The following is a 20,846-nucleotide window of genomic DNA, read 5'->3' as shown; positions in this document are numbered from 1 at the left end:
ATTAAAAAAAAAAAAAGTCAGAGAACAAACTAAATCCCAACTGTATAAGGAGGAAGGACATGATAAAAATGGGGTTATCAATGACGCATAGAACAGATAATCACCAAAGCCAAAAGATGATTCTTTGAAAGAGAAATAAAATTTTAAATCACTAGCAATACAGATCAAAGGACTTCCCTGGTAGCTCAGTCAGTAAAGAATCTGCCTGCAATTCAGGAGACCCGGGTTTGATTCCTGGGTTGGGAAGATCCCCTGGAGAAGGAAATGGCACACACTCCAGTATTCTTGCCTGGAGAATCTCATGAACAGAGGAGCCTGGCAGGCTATAGTCCATGGGGTCGCAAGAATTGGACATGACTTAGCAACTAAACCACCACCACCACCAATACAGATGAAGAAAAAGAAAAAAAAACAAACTGTGAATATAATAAATGGAAATGAGGACATCATTAGAGATACTACAGCCATTAAAAGGATAATGAGAGACTGTTGTGGACAACTCAATAAAAAAGACCAAAAATCAGTGAAAAACAGGAAAACACTTGAACGGATACTTCAGTAAAGAAGATTTACAAAGAACCACCAAGCACATGAAGAAGTATTCAACATCCTTCGTTATCAGCCAGATGTAAATTAAAACCAAAATGTAATCCCACAATATACACACAAGACTGTGACGAATAAAAACAACCGTCAACCCCAAATGTTGGTAATTATGGAGAACGATCAGAGTTCTCCTTGGCAGGAATATAAAAATGATGGGAAACTGTTTAGCAGTAGCTTAAAAATTAAACTTATATCAACCTTAATAGGCAAGTGCTAGGTGTTTGTCCAAAAAAAAAAAAAAAATGAAAACACATGTCCATAGAAAAGTTTGTAAGAATTGCTTTACTTGTTGTAGGCAAAATCTGGCAACAGTCTAGATGTCCCTCAGTGACAGATTAGGTAAACAAACTGATATATTCGGGCAATGGAATACTTCTCAGCAAGAAAGTGTCACGACTTACTGATACACACAGACACATGGGTGAGTTTCACCCATGTGAAACCTTATACTGGGCAAAAGGAGCCTAGACACCAAAAAAGCACCTACTATAATGTTTCCATTGATATGAAGTTCTAAAGTAGCAAAAATATAACCAATGATGATAGAAATAAGTTCAGGGATTGCTTCTGGGGTGTTGACTAGGAAGGGAAATAAGGGGACTTTCTGGGGTGATGGATATGTTCTCTATCTTGAGTACAGATTACATGAGTGAAGGCATTTTTTCAAAACTGATGACACTATCTATGTCTACTTAGAACATCACTGTATGTAAATTATATCTAAATAGCAAAAAAAAAAAACTTTAAAAAGTAATATACACTCAACTTCTTGTGTGTGGATGTGGGAGGCTGGTGAGGGAAGGACAACAATGAAGACTGGGAAGAGAATAGCGAGTGGAGAAGAACAGTTCCAGAAAGATTTCTCTGAGTGTGGTATGTGTCATCTTCCTGTTCCAGAATGACATGGAATCCTTGTTCCAATGTAGATTCTTGTTTAGTTCAATTCAGTTCAGTCCAGTCACTCAGTTGTGTCTGACTTTTGAGACCCCATGGACTATAGCACACCAGGCCTCCTGTCCATCACCAATTCTTGGAGTTTACTCAAATTCATGTTCATTGAGTTGGCGATGCCATCCAATCATCTCATCCTCTGTCGTCCCCTTCTTCTCATGCCTTCAATCTTTCCCAGAATCAGAGTCTTTTCAAATGAGTTAGTTCTTTGTATCAGGTGGCCAAAGTATTGGAGTTTCAGCTTCAGCATCAGTCCTTCCAATGAATATTCAGACTGATTTCCTTTAGGATGGACTGGTTGGATATCCTTGCAGCCCAAGGGACTCTCAAGAGTCTTCTCCAACACCACAGTTCAAAAGCATCAATTCTTCAGCAGATTCTTGGGTTTCAACCAAAGCATCACCAACTTGAACCACTTTCACAGAGGATACTGATGGCACACCCTGACATTGCAAAACAGCTGGGTTCCAAAATCTTCAGCCCAGAATCCAGAAGTTTATCATAGAGAAATAGTGTAGTTAGACAACACTGGAGCTAAGGCTTGAAATGTGATCTTGGATCTTTTCATAAGTGATGAGTGTTAAGAGTCAGCTTTCATGTGTCTATGAAACTATGAATCAGATTACTCTATTTTATTGAGATGAATTGATGTTATAATTTTTAGTTGGAGGCTTGAAACTTTGAGTATTTGACAGAAACTATAACATTAACTGAGATTCTACATCTTCCTATTATTGAGATGAACTGTCAATAGGTATTCATGTAAAGAATGTTTCAGGAGAATGAGTTTTATTGTGTCAAAACAATAATTTTGCTTCTATGATGCATAAAGCAGTCATAGAATTGTTATGGGAACAGAAAGAAACAGGCTGGGGATTGCTAGCAACCCAGGACTATAAACCTCTGACATTGGTATTTTAAATATATAAAAATATTGCAATCAGAATAGTAACATTCAGCCAATAAACAAACCAATATTTGCTCAAAATTCATTACACCTGGGACAGTATGGTATTTGCTGTTGTTGTTTAGTTGCTAAGTTCTGTCCAACTCTTTTGTGACCCCACAGACTGTAGTCCACCAGGCTCCTCTATCCATGGGATTTTCCAGTAAGAATACTGGAGTGGGTTGCCATTTCCTTCTCCAGGAGATCTTCCCAATTCAGGGATCGAACCCAGGTCTCCTGCATTGCAGGCAGATTCTTTAGCACTGAGCCACCAGGGAAGCCCAATATGGCATGACATGGATGTATATTAAAGACTGGCTCCAACGTTCATGAACTGGGAGCTCAGCCTGATTATTTAATCTCTCTGAGCCTCGGTTCCCCCAGCAGTAAAATTCAGAAAATATTCACCTGCCTGGCAGGGTAGTTGTAAGAATAAGAGTTATCCACGTACAATATTTAAGCTGGAGGCTGGCCCATAGTTGATATGTAACAAATAGTAGCTGTTTTCTCTTGGTCACACAGTCTAACCATTAGGGTGATGACTTCAGCCTCTTTTTCTTAATGAGGAGGAAGAAAGAAATTGCTGACCAAGAACAAGGACCAAGTGGATCACACATTTAAGAGAGTGAAATTATATGGAACAGGAAATACTAAGAGCCCAATATAGTTGTTTTTGGAATGTTAAGATCTATACAGCAGGATCATGATGTGATGTAGGGGAAAGGGATCAAAAAGGCTTCTTGAGCTGCTTCTAGACTATATATCCCATGGTTTGCACTGTCCATCCCGAAGCCAGCACAGTGCCTGTGACATAGCAAGCTCTGTGCATAGTTGTTGAGTGAATGAAAGATGTTAAAAGGAATCGTTACAATTTGTCTGCAGTCCAGGCTGGCTCAGCTACAGTGAACTTGACTAGTTGTGTTATATCTCGGTATTCTACTGTGTAGCCTGTTTGTCAACCAACTAAGAAGTCAGGGAGTTCTCAGGATGCAAACAAAAGTTTTTGTTTTTTTATTTCATATAAATGATATTTTTAAGTTACTATTGTGTTTAGTCCTGTGCTATCAACTGGGAGCGGGGTGGGGTTGGGGCGGGGGGCTTCCCAGGTGGTGCTAGTGGTAAAGAACCCGCCTGCCAATGCAGAAGACATAAGAGATGAGGGTTCGATCCCTGGGTCAGGAAGATCCTCTGGAGAGGGCATGGCAACCCACTCTAGTATTCTTGCCTGGAGAATCCCATGGACAGAGGAGCCTGGCAGACTACAATCCATAGGTCGCACAGAGTCAGACACAATTGAAGTGACTTAGCACACACGCAAATATAGGTTAGAGGAATAATAATAAAAAAAGGATTCAGTAGGAGCCCTGCCTCCAAGGAGTTTAAAATCCAGTGGGGAAATGAGCACAAAGTTCAATACAAATGAAGGAGTTTAGAACCAGTGTCATATGATTGGTTTAGCCAGTAAGTCCTATGAGAGCTCTAGGGGTGAAGAAATCTTATTTGTCTGGGGAGAGCTTTGGAAGGGCATCTCAGAGGACATGAACCAAAGTCTCACACATGTTTAAGTCCCTGGTTAAATAACACCTCCTCAGGGAGGTGATCCCAAATCCAGCCAGCAGAAGGTGGCTCTCCTAGTCCTGACCCTCTGTGGCTTTTTGTATTTCCATTACAGCACTTGTTATGGGTCTGGTGTTAGCTGGGCAACCAGACTATGCCTTCCTGGAAGGCAGGCCCTATGGCTGTTTCATTTTGGCACCTTCTTCAGCAAGTAGAACATCACAGAGAGGCTGCTGCAGAGAGAACACTTTAATGAACTGGACAAATTCCTGTTGGCGTAATGGAGACAAAGAGGACTGACTGAAGCCGTTCTTTTGGGGAAGAAAGGAGATAGGACTAGAAGGTATGTTGAGCTAGCCTGTTGTGGATTCTGCTTACAGAATAAAGCCAATCACCCCCTGCCTCCAACTGGTTGGCGTACAGAATGAAGCCAGTGAGCGTTTTTCTTGAGAGAGCAACATGATAATGTGGAATTTGAAGACCTTGTCATGATACCTTATACTAGCTAGTATTGGAGCTGGAAAAATATCTTCTTACTCACGCATGCAGTTAAGCCCTCTAGTGAACAGTAAATAGTACAAAGAATGCCAGCAATGCATGCACATAACCAACCAACCAAAGAGTCCCACTGCGTATGTGCATGCTAAGTCACTTCAGTCGTGTCTGACTCTTTGTGACTCTATCAACCGTAGCCCAACTGGCTCCCTGGTCCATGGGATTCTCCAGGCAAGAATACTGGAGTGGGCTGCCATTTCCTTCTCCAGAGGATCTTCCCAGACCAGGGATCAAACCCGTGTCTCTTATGTCTCCTGCATTGGCAGGCGGGTTCTTTACCACTAGCACCACCTAGAAAGTCCAAGAGTCCCAGTAGATATCCCAAATCTGACTCCTCTGGAGCCCTAGTATATGCCTAGATAACACTCATTTTATCATGAAAGGATCCTGAATCAGTAGTCTTCATCCTCTAAGAACAGAGTACAGGATGGAGTATGTTGGGAAATGGTTAATATTTGGACATTGAAGCTACATGTTGAACTAGACATGGGAAATTGGCACAGGTAACAAATTAAAGCTTTACGTCCAGGAGAGAGGCACACACTGTCTTTAAACATACAAATGATCATACCTGTTATTTATAGCTCCCTTTGAATGAAACTTTTTCAAAATTCTATTTTAGAAGGCAGTAGTACCATGTCATGTCAGATAATAGCTGCTAAATCCAAAGAAAATAATAAATTACACAAGAAATTGCAAAACAAAGTAACCAGACTTAAATGCAACCATTTTTAACATTCTCCCAAATAAGACCCTATTAAAACAGTTTAGCAAGCCCTGGTCAAAGAATTCCTTCTCAACAGAATGTTGTTATGTTTTAATTCTTGTAGGCAAAACTCAGACTTTCCAATGGATAGATTAAAGGGTAATCTTTTAAATATATCTATTTTAAAAGAAGTCTTCACTTTACAAAAACATTCACAAGGCTCGTTTCCTTACTACACACTCCATTTGGATTTCAAATGGTACTTGATGTATACACATAATTTTCTGGAAGCAGTTTAATTGTATAAAGCAAGACACAGTTGTTCTGTAAATTGAGTTATCCTTAAAGTTATGGGCCACATCCAGTGGCACTGCAGGAATTAAAAGAAATATGGCATATTCATCTTTCTCCCACATCACTGGTCTTCCAAGAAGAACTTATGGAACTTTTACTACCCCAAAGATACTTGCTTCCCATGGATACTTTCCTTTTCTTCTCAAGATCTCTTCACTTCTAACAGTATTCACAACCCCAAGCTTCTAGTTTCTAAAGCAAAAGGCAAAGGCAAATACACACTTCCATGATACATTCTAAAGACATGATTTGAAGATATTCTTTCTGGCTAGTTTTATAAGATCAGTTTAGATTGTTCACTCATTTGTCCAAAGCAACTAGATTGAAATATTCTGGAGTGCTCTCTATGCAACCATTGTCAAGATATTCATTCACTCAAAACACCCTGAGTATCTTCTAAGCCCCAGATCCACGGCCAGGCAGTCAGAGCTGTGTATCATAAGAAGGCACTTTGAAGCACTGCCCAAGTAACAGTGGCCTCCATGTTTGAAATGAGTGATCTATGGAACAGCTGAAGGTACACATTTGCATCCCCTGAAAAATAGACTTAAGTCATCATTGATTAAAAAACAATGAATACATATACTATTTCCTAAGTGCCTATCGAGAAGAAAACAAAACAAATACACTGTTTCCTGTAGTTCCTAAAGACAAAACAAATACACTGTCTCCTGTAGTTCCTAAAGAAGGGGGAATCTGTCTTCATGTGTTCTAAATTCTGGAAACTCTCAGTCAACATGATATGTGGACGATTAGGCAGATGTAGGCATAGCCATGAATAGAAGGCCCACAACAGCCAGAAAAAGAAACGGATACGAAAGGACTTTGAAAAGCTGAAAAAATAGTCATAGGGACAAGCAGAAAGCAGTACAACAAGGATATAAGGACTTAGAGAAATAAATGGGTGAGGTAAGGCAGGATGGTTAGACATAAGACTTTTAGGAGTCTAAAGACGCTTAGCATCCTTAACTTCAATTAGCATGATCAGGAGGGCTTCTGTGTTGTGAAAGGAAAGGAAAGGTTAGTTGCTTAGTCGTGTCTGACTCTTTGCGACCCCATGGACTGTAGCCTGTCAGGCTCCTCTGTCCAATGGGGATTCTCCAGGCAAGAATACTGGAGTGGGTTGCCATTTCCTACTCCAGGGGATCTTCTGGACCCAGGGATCGAACCTGGGTCTCCTGCATTGCAGGCAGATTCCTTACCATCTGAGCCACCAGGGAAGCCCTTCTGTGTTGTGAAGGGTTACACAGAACACAGCTACAGTCTGTTCTCTGGGTTCCCTGAGGACCAAACAAGACGCACCAGACTCAACTAGAGGAGGGAGAATTTAGGATGAATGTTTTTGCCTTAAGAGCCATTGAAATGAATTCTTTAAAGAGCTCAAGAGCTTGTGGGTGTGGTGGCTGAAGACAAATCTCATCTGTACAAGAGAAGTATTTTCCTGTCTAAACACAAAGAGATAAACTACCTGACCTTTCTTGAGACTTGTCATTCTTTGGTTGCAAAATCCTTTCTCCTGGTCTCCTTTGCACTGTGTTACCATGGACTCAGAGCTTACCCTATATCACATCAGGTACCTTCCTTTCCTTTCAAAGAGACACTGCAGCATCCTTGGTGACTGCCAATCTGTCCCCAAGTTTGCACTCATTTCTGCAAAGGGCCTTGGTTTGCCATGAACATACATCTATTTAAAACAGACACATCTATTTATAGCATTTCATCAATCAATCTAGAAGTCTTTTGTAAGCATAAAGTTAGTTTGTGCTTGAATCTAACCAAACAGCTTAGATGGCAATCTGATCGCTTCCAATTAATCTATGCACTTGTCAATGAAATAATTGTCTGGTAAGAATTACTTATGGCACAGACCTTACTCAGCTAAGAATTAATGCATGCTTTCTACTCAAATATTTTACAAGCAGAGCAATGAGTTTAAAGGTTTTTTCCACATGAATTCTAAGGGGCATGGAGTCCGTAGTCCCTTTAAGGATTATCACAAGCCATTTACCATCTGAAATGTAGAAACTTTGGTGGGTTTATTAGAAGCATGAGTTGTGAAAATAATCAGAAAATGAAATGCTGAACTGACCTCACAAAGTCTATAATGATCTCCATCACTAATATTGCCCAGGATGCCCTAATGCTCAGATGAGCTTTTTTCTCCTTTTCATGAGGAGATCAATTGAAAATAACCAAATAAGCAACGCCCATGCAACATGACAGATCAATCCTAACCTTCATCTCGGGATGCTCCAGGACCACTCCAAGTAGTTCGGGAGATCTTATGAAGTTCTCAGGAGGGAAAAATCTATCAATCCCAGTTAATTCTGTTGAGTAAACACAAGCTACTCAGTAGTTTTTGAATGGGGGGGGGGACGATTTTGAAGAAACAAAAATTGCAAAGAGTAATCACTCATTTGGACTAAACATCCTAGCAAAATGAAATATTTAGAGGGGTGAGCAATCCTCCTGGTCCTTGCGAGTTCAATGATCAAGAAAGTGCAAAGGGTTGCAATGCAAGTGTTTGCTTGATGAGGCTACTTCGTTCAGATAATATGAAGACTGGCCAAAGTTTCCAAAGTAAAGATGTCATTTTCCATTTAGTTACATGTTCATATTTCTCATCAAAAAGTAGCCACCAGAGTGACTGAAACCCTCCCCAAGAATCCCTGTCATGTTATTTTCAGAGGCTGGAAAGTGGCCGCTTAGGCAACCTTGTCTCATCTTGTTTTCCTCCGTGAGCCGGAGGCTCTTGGGCGTTGGTTCCATTAGCTATCTGCCGCATCTCCCTGGCCGCCATGGAGGAACGGATCTTCTCTTAGTTTCACTTATATATGGAGTGCCTATCTTCTGTGATTTCCCTGAAGATACACCTAATAAGATTCTCAGAATTAATATGTGACTGTGTCGACCGGCCCCCCCCCCCCTTAGCTCTATGTTGCCTTCTCTTTCCTTCCTTTCCTAAGCCAAAAGCAAAATACATTTCAAGCTGATGATAAATATTTATTCCCCTTTCTTCCTTTAGAAATTCAATGTCTTGTGCTACCTACACAGAATAAAGGCAAATTCAGAGTTAGGAAATCTCTCTTGAACCAGCTTGTGTCACAGTTTTCTAAATACAAACAGGGCTTTCAGGACACAAACATTCCTCTTCTCTAACAATTAAGATCTAAAATTCCTTAGGAAAAAACGCAACAAAACAAAGGAAGCATTTCTCAAAGAGTCTATGTTCAACAGCCACCCATCATGGAGAACGGGGAAACTGAACAGCCGCTGTCCCATTTGGACAGAAGAGATCTCAACAGAAAGATCTCCGACATAATTCTGCTAATTTCCACAAAGGCATTAATGTCCAAGATAAGTTCTCAAATCTGTCCTTCAAAAACATTGCTTAAATAAATCTTACCTGAATACGACTTCCTTAACAAAGCCATGCTTCTTTATAAGCTGGTCCTACCCCAGACAATTGCTGTCTACATTTGGAGCAGACAGAGAGAGAGGAGATCAGAGAAAGTTTAGGGCACATCTAAAGTATTCTCCAAGGTACTGGCCAGAAACATCAAGCCCATACTCGCGGTATAGAGAGATCATTAATGGGCATTAGTGACAGACCATTATGACTCTCACAGATCATTAATGATTCATCATGCAGCAGTATTGTTCTGGCAATAATCAGACCATTGCTTGGACTCAGATATAAGCTTTGCCCATACTATTTGCTTAAACTTATTATTTCCAAGCATAAAATTTTATTTTGCCTTCTAGAATTACGAAAAATGGTCTGTAACAGGATCCCTCAGCACATTAGATGAGTTTTTGGAGCAAGCTGCTTTCTTTGGTAGACGTTTCTCCCACAGTCAGAAATCTTGTTGTCTGAAAGGCTCCCTGATACCTTTTGGGATGTGGAAAATGTGTCTTTTGTTTTGAAATTGATTTACTGATGAATCAAAAAGGCTACAAGCAAAATAAACATGGATAAGAATTACAGTTGTTCAATCCCCTGTCACAATTCCTTGTCAAATGTTGACACTTTACCTGAATTTTGAGTTTCTTGACAAAAAATGCATTTTCATATCAAAGTCCTTTGTTAAAAAATTCAGAGACTCTACTAGCAACCAATGACGAGGCTTTTAGCTAATTATAACAAAAGGCAAGAAACACAGTCTATTTTAACATTATGCCACACACGTTACTGAAGCACTCAACAGTGTTAATATAGGAATCAAAATTTTAAGGAAAAGTGAAACCCCAAACCAAATTGTCATTCTTTTTATTTCTGCCTTATGGAAGATCCACTATTTTGGTTAAAAATTCAAATGGAAATGGAAATTAAGTTATTCCGGGAGCAAATGAGTCTTTCCTATTGAACAGATTGGATTCTCCTTCTGTGTAGCTCTGGGAAAATTTCCCTTGAGTCAGAAAGAAAGGAAATCTGTCTCAAGGTCTGAATATCGTCACTATCAATGAATATTGAAGAATTACTGACACCCACCAGGAGCTATATTTATTGAACCCATCACCCATTCTCAGTGCTATATGGAAAGGAAGATTATGTATACCCCAAAGCATTCCATAAACTTACATAATTTTTTTTCCCTTAAGCGTCTCTGCATACTCAAAATTGCCTTGTGCTCTCTCCCTCCACTTTTCCATCCAACACGAAGAGTGTAACAGACAACAGCTGCAGACGGGAGCCCCTCCCAAAGGGATCCAGCCTCCAGCGAAATTGGTTTAGCTCTGTAAGGACAGGATTTCAGCAGTAGGCAGAGGATGGAGAAAATTTGTTCTGCCTTCAAATCAAGCATCTTCTCCCCGCCTCCATCCTCTGCCCACAGCCAGGGGGCCTGAACACCAGGAGCCCTTAGAACCCACAGGAGCCAAGGAGCTTTTCCTCAGCAGGGGAGAGTGTCCTGGTTTCATAAGCTTTGTTGTGACCCTTTTTTTTTTTTTTTTTTTTGGTTTTTTGCTTGTTTTTTAAAAATTTTCAATAATTTTGGAACAAAGAGCAGAATTTTTTAACATTTTCATTTTGCACCAGGCCCTGCAAATTAGGTAGCTAATCCTGAACCTTGCCAGCCATTCGTCAGTCCTGCTTAGAGGGCAGATGGTCAGCTTCAGAGTGTGGCCATGGGGTCTTCCCCACGGCCCTGGGACCAGGAATCTGAGCTCGTGTTCTGACACTGGACACACAGCCGCACCGGCCTGGATCCTTGTTTGCAACCCCAAATGGCTAATGGAAGAACTGAGGCTTCAGTGAACTCCTTACACAGGACAGATGCCAGCTTCCTTCAAACAAAAATAGAAAACCCTAATACAGAGGCAGTCTCTCTTGGCCAATGGAAGAACTCTTATTAAAAAGGCATTTCTCAAGGGAGGAAATTAAGTCATCTCCATCTGAGTGGTCTTATTGGGTCTCATCAAGAGACTCGGATCTTCCCTGTAGCTGCGCTCTAGTTTCCTCTGGCCGGACAGGGGCTGAACCGGTCAGTGCACTGGGATGAGAGCAACTCAATCTTCGACTGTCTAGACGGTACAGAAATAAACAACGTGAGGGCCGACTTGGAGCCAAACTGCAAGGCAGGTGAAATTTATTTCTGCGCTCCTTTCTCCCAAACTAGTTGTCAGCTACTCCGAGGCTTCGTGCTGCAGTCCAGCTGCTAGAAGTCCACTGCAGGAGGAGCCAGCCCCGTACGAGGCTGGCAGCCCCCTCCGTACCCCAGGCCTTTCCTTCTCTTGCATTCCAGGTCTCCCCCGCCTCCTAGTCCTCAATGTGGCCGGTCTTGGTCAGGCATTATGGAGGAAAGCAATCCAATTAAACGGATTCACACGAATTTGTGAATAAATGACAAATCTCACCAAGGTGTTTTCACTTTGAAAGAAAAGAGCCTTGTTCTTTCACTGGCATACTCTTGGGTACTGGGACCGATGGAAGGTTTTCAAGTGACAGAAAAGTAAATAATAGTAAGGGATGCTAGTCTATTTTGCCTTAGGTGGGATGGACTTCAACGTTTTCATCACTTCTTAGTTAATTACAGTTTCTGAACCTTAGTGCTAAGGTCCTCCCACCCTTTCAAAAGTAGTAAGGGGGATAGGTTTGGGCTGAGCCAGTCTCTTGGTACCACTCCCAACCCCACATGCCAGACTAATTGAGTTCTCAGAACTAGTACCAGGCTCTTTCATACCTCAGCAGGTCTGTTCAAGATCTCCCAGCCTGGGGTGCCCTCTGTCTGCCTGTTAACCTTCCAAATGGATATCTCCTAGGAAGGTTTTTCTTCCAGCCTCTCCACACTTCTCAGCTGACCTTGGTCCCTTCAGTGTACCCAACACAAACATCTATCATTGGACTATCCGACTTGATTACGTTCAGCTGTTCACATTTATTGGCCTATAAGTGGGCCTGAGGGCAAGGGTCCCATGTGAACTGACAAGTGCCTGTGAACAAATGAAATCAACAGGAAATAGGGTATCCTAAATGGTGAACACACCAGGAGCCTGAGCCTGCGCAGCTGTCATCACTGGGACAAACGTTCGCCAGCTGTAGGACACAGTTTTGCATTTGTCAGCTTACACAGGGGTGGCCAGGGTGCCTTCACTCCCCTTACAAGGATTTCATCCAGGTGGGATTGATCCTGGGGTCAGCACGCAGTGCTGTGTCCCTCACCCTCTTCAGCAACTCTCTTTCTGCCCATTGACCAACAGTACCCCGTCAAAGTCACAATCTACTGTCTGCCCTACAGGGAGAGTCCCGCTAGACAGAAGCTGACAAATCTAGTCAGCTCCAGTGAGTGGCCTTTCATCCCAGCCCTAGAAGTTCAGATCTTCAAGCTTTCATCAGCCTGTGGCCCAGTAGCCCGAGTAAGCATCCTGCCTTCCTGGAGGCCCTGATCAATACTCTGCCCTCCTCTTAGAGCCCAGACACATCCACATCCAAAGCAATAATGCCTGATATTTAATCATTTCCCATTAAAATGCAAGGCTGTCTCCAGGCCCCCTTGGCAGTTTAATTGTTTTAAAATGTCTACAGAAGTCGATGTAAACAGATTTGTAGTACATTGTTCACTTGCTGTACCATTGCAGCTTCCTGGCTAATTAATAAGACAGTTTTGCTGCAAATTGGGCATTTAGGCTGCATGGATCCCTCACATTGGGAAAAAGTTATGGGAGAGAGGAAATTATAGGAGTAAGGACAGGCACATTTTCCATTGAAAAGTACCAGTGGCTTGAAATTTTATGCCTATACCAAAACCTGCATGCAAATATTTATAGTAGCTTTATTCCTCATCGCCCAAAACTTGGAAGCAACCAGGATGTCCTTCAGTAGGTAACAGATAAATAAACTGTGGCACATCCAGACAATGTAATATCCAACAACGCTAAGGGGCTTCCCAGGTGGTGCTAGTGGTAAAGAACCTGCCTCCCAATGCAGGAGATGTAAGAGATGCTGGGTTCGATCCCTGGGTTGGGAAGATCCCCTGGAGGAGGGCATGGCAACCCTCTCCAGTATTCTTGCCTGGAGAATCTCATGGACAGAGGAGCCTGGCAGGCTAGTCCATAGGGTCACACAGAGTTGGACACGACTGAAGTGATTTAGCACGTAGCAACAAATGGACAGAAATGACCTACCAGCCATGGAGGGACATGGAAGAGCCTCCAATGCATACGACTGAGTGAAAGCAGCCAGTGAGCAAAGAGCATATACTGTGTGATTCCAACCAGACGACATACTGAGAAAGGCAAAATATGGGAACAGTAAAGTCATTGCAAGGGATCATGAAGAGGAAGGGATAAATATGCAGAGCACAGAGGATATTTAGGGCAGTGAAAATACTCTGTATGATACCACAATGATGGATACATGTCATTATACATTTGTCCAGACACACTGCATGCACAGGACCAAGAGTGAACCCTAGGGTATGCTATGGACTTTGGGTGATTACGATGTCACTCTCAGTTCATCAGCAGCAACAGATGCACCACCATGGTAGGGGATGTGGATAATGGGGGAGACTGTGTGTGGGAGGGGACAGGGGTATAGGGGACATCAGTGTACCTTCCTCTCAATTTTGCTGTGAATCTAAAACTGCTCTAAAAAATAAAAATGAAAAGTACTGAGTACCTAGTATGTTTCAGGAGTGCATGTTATCTCACTGAATTCTCATGACGGCCCCGTAAGGTTTTGTTTGTTCTGCTCTTTGTTTTTGTAGATGAGAAAATGCAGGCTAAGAGAGGTGAAGTTCCTTGCCCAAGATCACACAGCGGGCAAGTGGCTGGAATCCTATCAAGGGTTTCAAAAGCTTGCTTGGTGGTTAAACTAGATACCCTTTATGGTGTCTCCTGAGGCAGAGTTATCATGATGGTGAATCCCTCCTCCTCTATAAAGCATTCTCCAGTGAATCCAATTGCTCGACATCCATCAGCACTGCCCATGTCTCTCATTTCTGATGATACTCAAGAGTCCCAGGGAGGAAAGGAAATGCCCAACAGGCACCCCCCCCCCCCCGACTCCAGTCAAAAGATAGGAACAGCTTCACTTCTGTCCACTGCTGAGGGCTGCATCTCCCTGTCAATTTCTCTGACTACAGCAGGGGCAGAGGAGCGGCCAAGGAGAGCCACATCACCCCTACCCCTGGGAACACAGAGTCAGCTTCAGTAACAGCTCATCATTTATTCTGCCCACGGCTCAAATCCAAAGGTACAACAGGCACACATGAAACCTTGGCCACTCCCAGGAATGCTGCTTAATTGAGTATTTTAACGTAAGAGTCACAACTGTGCAAAAAGCTAAGTGGTGGGATCAGAGTGGTAATGATTTCTTCCTTGGGCTCTGTAAGAATTAGACGAGAAATTCACAGAAAGTGGGTAGGGCGGTGCCCAGCACACTGAGCAATCGATGAAATGAGTCTTTTTCTCTTCCCCTCAGTCCCTTCTGGCCCATTTACTTGTATCCCCTGTAATCTCATCGCTATCCTTCCTGACACAACATTTTGTGTCAGGCAAACATTTTTTGCCAACATTTTGGCAACATTTTTACAGAAACTGATCAATAAGCAAGCAATCCATGAATACTAACGGAGTCCTTACAGTGTACCTTTGTACCGTGTACCTTTGGCGTGTGCAGGAGACACAGATGGAAAACACACACATATACATGGAGCTCGGGGAATCTAAAAGGATGCTAAACATGAATACGTTTTAAAAATATCATTCAGCATCCAAGGCCAACAGGGATTTGCTGAAGGCAGAAACTGGAGCGACGATGTTGAAAACAAGGTTTGATTGGCCTAAGTCACTGGTTATACAAACTACAGCTTCCCAAATATTGATCATGGTGTGTGTATTCCCCTGTTACAGTCTTTTTTTTTTTTTTTTTAATTTTTTTCTTTTTTTTTTTCCTGTTACAGTCTTGTAAGAATCAAAACTGAACCAGTGCACACAAGCTGGTACTGCTTTGTCTTTGTGCTCTTAGTAACAAGAGCTGGATGATACCCCATCTCTGATACTTGGACTGGTCTTCCAGAATATTCTATGTCAGGGTTAAAAGCAACATAGCACATGCTATCTTCTGCTTGATTCTGCTTCTGATGTTGTAGTAAATAACACCTGAATGTGTCACTGAACAAGCTCAAGATATACAACAATTCATACATTTGTAAACTTGATGCTTGATCTTTTAAAGATTCTAGGGGGGTGTGTGTGTGCGCGTGTGCACATGCACCAGCAGGCAGGCACATATGCACATCTTATTAGAAGGAAATCTTGTTCCAGATATACGTGATTTTCAAGCATCGTGGGAGAGTTATTCATTTCTCCCCAAATTGTACGCAATGCAGGGAAAACAGAAAAGTTATTTGATTTCTGCAGTTTGTCTCTGAGGGAGAACAAACTAATGAAGAACGGCTTCTCTTTGTGTTCATAGCACCCTCTGGTGGAGAGCTAGCATATTTCAGTTGCGTGCTAATCCTGCTTCAATGATTTTTATTTTCCTCTTAAGATTTTATGCAAGTAGAAATTAAAATTTTTGACTTTTTAAGATTCATATCTGAATACCATAGGAATAAATTATAGTCTGTTTAGTTCTCTTATTCTGAAAATTATCTTGGCCGGATTTTAAATGAATGTCAATTTCTTATTTTAGGGAAACTACCTTTCATTCAGCAAACATTTCCTGAGTGCTTATTATGTGCTAAGCCTGTTCTGGCTGCTTGAGACACGGGAATAAAGAAGCCCGGGTCCCTGCCGGGGAGGAGCTTGTCCAGAGCTGAGAGGTACCTTGGAAAACCATCTTCAAAAGTGAACCAGGCCAGGTTAAGACTCAAAGATGGTGAGTTAAAACCTAAAAGGCTTCATGGAGAAGGAGACAGTTGACCTGTGCATTGAAAGTTGAATAGGCGTTCGCTAGGCAGATGGAGTAGGTAAAAGAAATAGGTATTCTAGGCCAAAAAAGTAGACAGAGCAAGCCAAACCCACATGGGATACTCCTGAAGGTGAAGTCATTTAGGATGACCACAGGCTAAGGATGGGCAGCGAAGAACAGAGGATTTCAGAGGCATAAACTGAAGAAGCAGGCAGGTGATCATTTAGAAAGTCAGTTTCAGGAATTTGGACTTCACCCCAAGGGCAATTGGGTTTTATGCTAGAAAGGTTTAAAAGTGCTCTCACACAGGTAATATGGGCTGCGGCCTGGGGGGTGGGAGAGGAATGAAAAAGAGGTAAGTGACACAGTGAGAGATAATGAGGATGGAAAAGGGAGTCATAGGTTCCTTCTGAAGACCCCACCATCACTATCCCCCACAAAAAACCCTAGTTCTCTTCACTACACATCAACTGATTCTTGGGTTGGGGAAGGGGCAGGCACTGATGACTTCAAATAGTCACCTAAGCTGCTCTTTGATTTGGATGACACCAGGCCAATGGGCTCTATTCCATCTGGAGATTAACAAGGAAGTAAAACTGAGTCCCCCCAAAACCAACTCTTCTGCCGAGATTAACCTCTCTACCCAAAACGTTATTCTCTTTCTTGTCTTACTCCTTTTCCCCTCAAGATGGAGCAGAATAAAAAAAGTGGGAGAGGGGACTGAAATTGAGCAGGACCCTGTGGGGGTCCTCCCGGGTATAAAAGCCTCTCTTATTTGTAGGGGAAATGGTTCAGCCTTCCAGTCCTTCCCTGAGTTCCACAGGGCAGATTCAAACACTTATAATTAAGGGAATGAGGGAATGCAGGAACAGGCAACAGTGCAGGCATGGAGCAGGGTCCTGGCTCCTTCTGGGGGTGTGCATAACAATCTGATATCTATCTTTGAGTTCTTTTATGGAACCAGCGTCCCCACCCAGATGGAGGTTGGTAACTTCAGGCTGAGCACACACATGTGGACCCCAAACAGGTTGGAATCAGAAGGTTGATGATTGAGATTCTGAAAACACCACCCTCTTACCTCACTACTAACCAATCAGAGGAAGGCCACACACCCTGCCAGGCTTCCTACCACTTCCTCCAAATTTTGCCTATTTTTCCCCAGCAAAACCATAAGGGAGATTGGGCTTTGTGAGCATGAGCCCCTACTTTCTCCTTGTTCGGACCTGCAATAAACCTTTCTCTGCTCCAAACTCCAATGTTTCCGTTTGGCCTGAGGGTCAGGCACACGGGTGACTAGAGAAGCAACAGAGCAAAGAGGTGAAAAGCATGGGGTCCAGAGCCACACAGACGGAGCCTTGAATCCTGTCTCTGAGCTTCCTTGGGCCTATTCCCTCACCTCTCTGACTTCCAATTTCCTCCTCTGGAAAATGGATGGAATACGTGTAGCTATCTGTTAGGGTGGTTGTGAAAACTCAACTAGGTGATGTATATAAAGTACTCACTACAGTGGCTGGCACATAATGTGTGTGTCTGTCTGTGTGTGTGTTCAGTAGTTCAGTTGTGTCCGACTCTTGAGACCCCATGGACTGTAGTAGTCCGCCAGGCTCCTCTGTTCATGGAATTCTCCAGGCAAGAGTACTGGAGTGGGTTGCCATTCCCTCTCCAGGGGATCTTCCATCCAAGGATTGAACCCGCATCTCCAGTATCTCCTATATTGCAGGCAGATTCTTTACCACTAGCACCACCTTGGAAGCCCTGATAAAAAGCAGTTGCTATATCCTTCAATTAGAAATAAATAAATCTAAAGAAACTTTAATTTAGAGATTATATTTTTGTGGGTTTTTTTAGCATTACATAACATGAAAACTAAACAAAATTCTGATCCATTTTGGCTTTATTAAAATTTTTAAAAATGTAAAAAAAAAACTGACTGTATTTCCCCTTCCCTGTTCAGTGGGCCCAGGCAAACGAGTCTTTTGTAAGATGCTTATTATGCGAGTCCCACAGTATTAAATACCTGCCTTGGGTCTCAGGAAAGCCTCTATTTGCAAGGTATCTGATGATTTCAGCAGTCTGTATCCCTGCTGACCAAGACAGAGTCTACATTGCACGGGGAGGATTGAGAACAAGCCAGACTCTCTTGGTCCAGAGGGCCTGGTCTGTGTACCTGCCAATTCTTACTGGAAAGCAGAGAGCCCGGAAAGGAGGCTGGCAGCAGAATCCTATGGGATTTCTAAGTCAGCCAAGAAAGAGGCAGGTGAACAGGCAAAGGCCAAGTCAGGATGGGAGAACAAGAGGACTTGGCATTGCTGGGAGCCCAAGCAGAGAGACAGACAGCACGGTTAGGCCTGGAGGAACTGGGTCAAGGTATACCTCGCACATGGCTTTTTGCATGACTGTCCCAGAGGAGGCATTCCTAAGAGTGAGTCCTTGGAAACACTAATCTGACCAAGATTTTCTGACTGAAAAGGCCCCGTGATCAGTTAGTTTGGGAAAGGCTGTTTGCCACGCCCTGCTCTTGCAGATTTGTATCATACATTTGGATGGCTGAAGGTTCTCATAAAGCCTACAATAAAGAAACCTATTATCTGTGAGAAACTCTGGATTAAACATACTAATTTGTCCCCAGAATCCTTCATTTCCCACAATAACTACTAATGTTTCTTAATACTAGTATTTAGTGAAAACCACTGAGGACACGCCAAGCTAAGGTCTCCTCGGGCATGAGCCTCTTTAGCCAGGGCAGAATCATTCAGGGAGCCCGTGAAGTGGCTCCAAGGTCCTGATCCTAGGTGGGTGTTGTGTTCTCCACCTGTGTATCAGATGACCCCAGAGTCTAGAGGTCAGAAAACCACCCTGGATGGCGCTGCCTCCACTACTTCTGGAATTTCTGGTTTCCAGGCGAGGGATCCCTGAAGGAAGTTTTGAAAACCTGACACCCAGAAAACTGAAGCCCTTGAAGAAGGCAGTCCACTTGACCCAGAAGGAGGGCACTTGTGGGCCAGCCACGGTGACTCTAGGCTTCTGAGATAATGAAGCGCCGGAAAAGGGAAAGAACTCAAGTATCATTTCTCCAGCCTGAGGGTTTCCTGTGGGCTCACCTGCCCCCACACTGCTTCCACAGCAGAAGTCCCCTCCTTTGACACACGAGGGAACAGACTCAGGAAGTCTCATCATAAGTCGGGGTTACAACCAACCCTGCTGCTTTTGTTCTAAGACAATATAAATATAGTGTTTAATGGAATGGCACAAAATGTTGATAACCTTGGGATGTGGTTCTCTTATGCACTGAATTGTGTGTCCCCTGCCCCCCAGAATTCAGGGGTTGAACCCCTAGCCCCCAATTTGGCTATAGGGCCTTTAGAGGGGTAGATGCGTGCGTGCTAAGTCGCTTTAGTCGTGTCTGACTCTTTGCGACCCTATGGACTGTAGCCCACCAGGGCACCTCTGTCCATGAGGATTCTCGAACCAAGAATACTGGAATGCGTAGCCATTCCCTTCTCCAGGGGAATTTTCTTGAACCAGGAATCGAACTTGTGTCTCCTGCAGCTCCTGAATTGCAGGTGGATTCTTTATTTCTGAGCCACCAAGGAAGCTCCCTTAGGGGGTTAATTAGGCTAAATGACATCATAATGGTAGGATCCTAATCTGAAGGAACTGGAGTTCTTATAAGAGGAAGAGATACTAGAGCACTCAGAAAATCTCTCTCTCTCTCTTTCCCACTCCCCCACCCCCAGGATTATGTAAGGGCACCATGAGAAGTTAGCCACCTACAAGCTGGGAAAGAGGCTTTAACCACAAACTAACCCTTACAGCACCTTGATCCTGGACTTCTCGCCCCTAGAACTTTGAGGAAAGAAATCTCCAGTGTTTAAGTCACCCTTTTTCTAGTATTTTGCTATGTCAGCCCTAGCTGACTAATACAGTACCTCCTTCTTGGGGAATACATGTAAATCCATGGCTAATTCATTTCAATGTATGACAAAAACCACTGCAATGATGTAAAGTAATTAGCCTCCAACTAATAAAAATAAATGAAAAAAAAAAAAGTATACATAACTTTGCATTTCTTTTCCAAACAACCCCACCTAGAGGACAAAAGAGTACAAATCTGTAAAACTATATAATGCTTGGAAAATATGCCACCAGGAGCGGTATACAAACAGGAATGTCATTTAAATGAAATAGAAATGAGGCAAAATCACAATGTCCAAATGCAAAGTGAAATCAGCAAACATTTAATGAATGAGTAATCTGTACCTGGCTCTGTGCTTGACTGTAACAGGAGGCTGGGATGGGAAACACCATGTTGAATAAAATCTCAAGGGATTCTGCATATAGCGGACGAGACAGAGAAGTAAACATTTAAAGAGAAGTTCAGGGTTACAGAGCAGGGACATCGAAGACACTGGTCAGACTTAGGGAGGTTGGAATCAGGGAAGGCATCCAGAAAAGGGGATACTAATCTGAAACAAGATGCAATCAGGTGAAAACAGGAACTGTTCTAGAAAGGGGCAGAACCCAGAAGAATCACACAAAGTCTCTATGCTAAATGCTTAGATATACTTAGCTCCCAGGAGAGAGCAACTAACACACATATAATTAATTACCTTATGAGGCAGTCAGCATAACAACAGGGATGTGGCACAAGGCATTATGAAAGCACAGAGTGAGTGGGGCATCTACCAAACCCAGCCGTGGGGTAGGGGGTGGTCAGGGAAGCCCCTTCTCAGAGCAGGTGGTGGTGGCAGAGTTTTGAAGGCCAGCGGTCATTAGTCAAGTGAATTGGGAGGGGCTAAGAATTCCTGGCAGAG

At 42.9% G+C, this 20,846-nt stretch overlaps 1 protein-coding gene across 1 annotated transcript in view; it reads right to left on the bottom strand.

Annotated features, from left to right (window-relative positions):
- The window catches only part of FGF13 (fibroblast growth factor 13), a 520,657-nt gene that overhangs the window by 99,013 nt on the left and 400,798 nt on the right, over positions 1-20,846 (bottom strand). The window lies entirely within an intron of this gene.

This window comes from Odocoileus virginianus, unplaced genomic scaffold (assembly GCF_023699985.2).
Source record: "Odocoileus virginianus isolate 20LAN1187 ecotype Illinois unplaced genomic scaffold, Ovbor_1.2 Unplaced_Contig_1, whole genome shotgun sequence".
Classification (NCBI taxonomy): Eukaryota; Metazoa; Chordata; class Mammalia; order Artiodactyla; family Cervidae; genus Odocoileus; species Odocoileus virginianus.
Note: the sequence above shows the minus strand (reverse complement) of the source record. Positions and strands in the feature narration are given on the sequence as shown.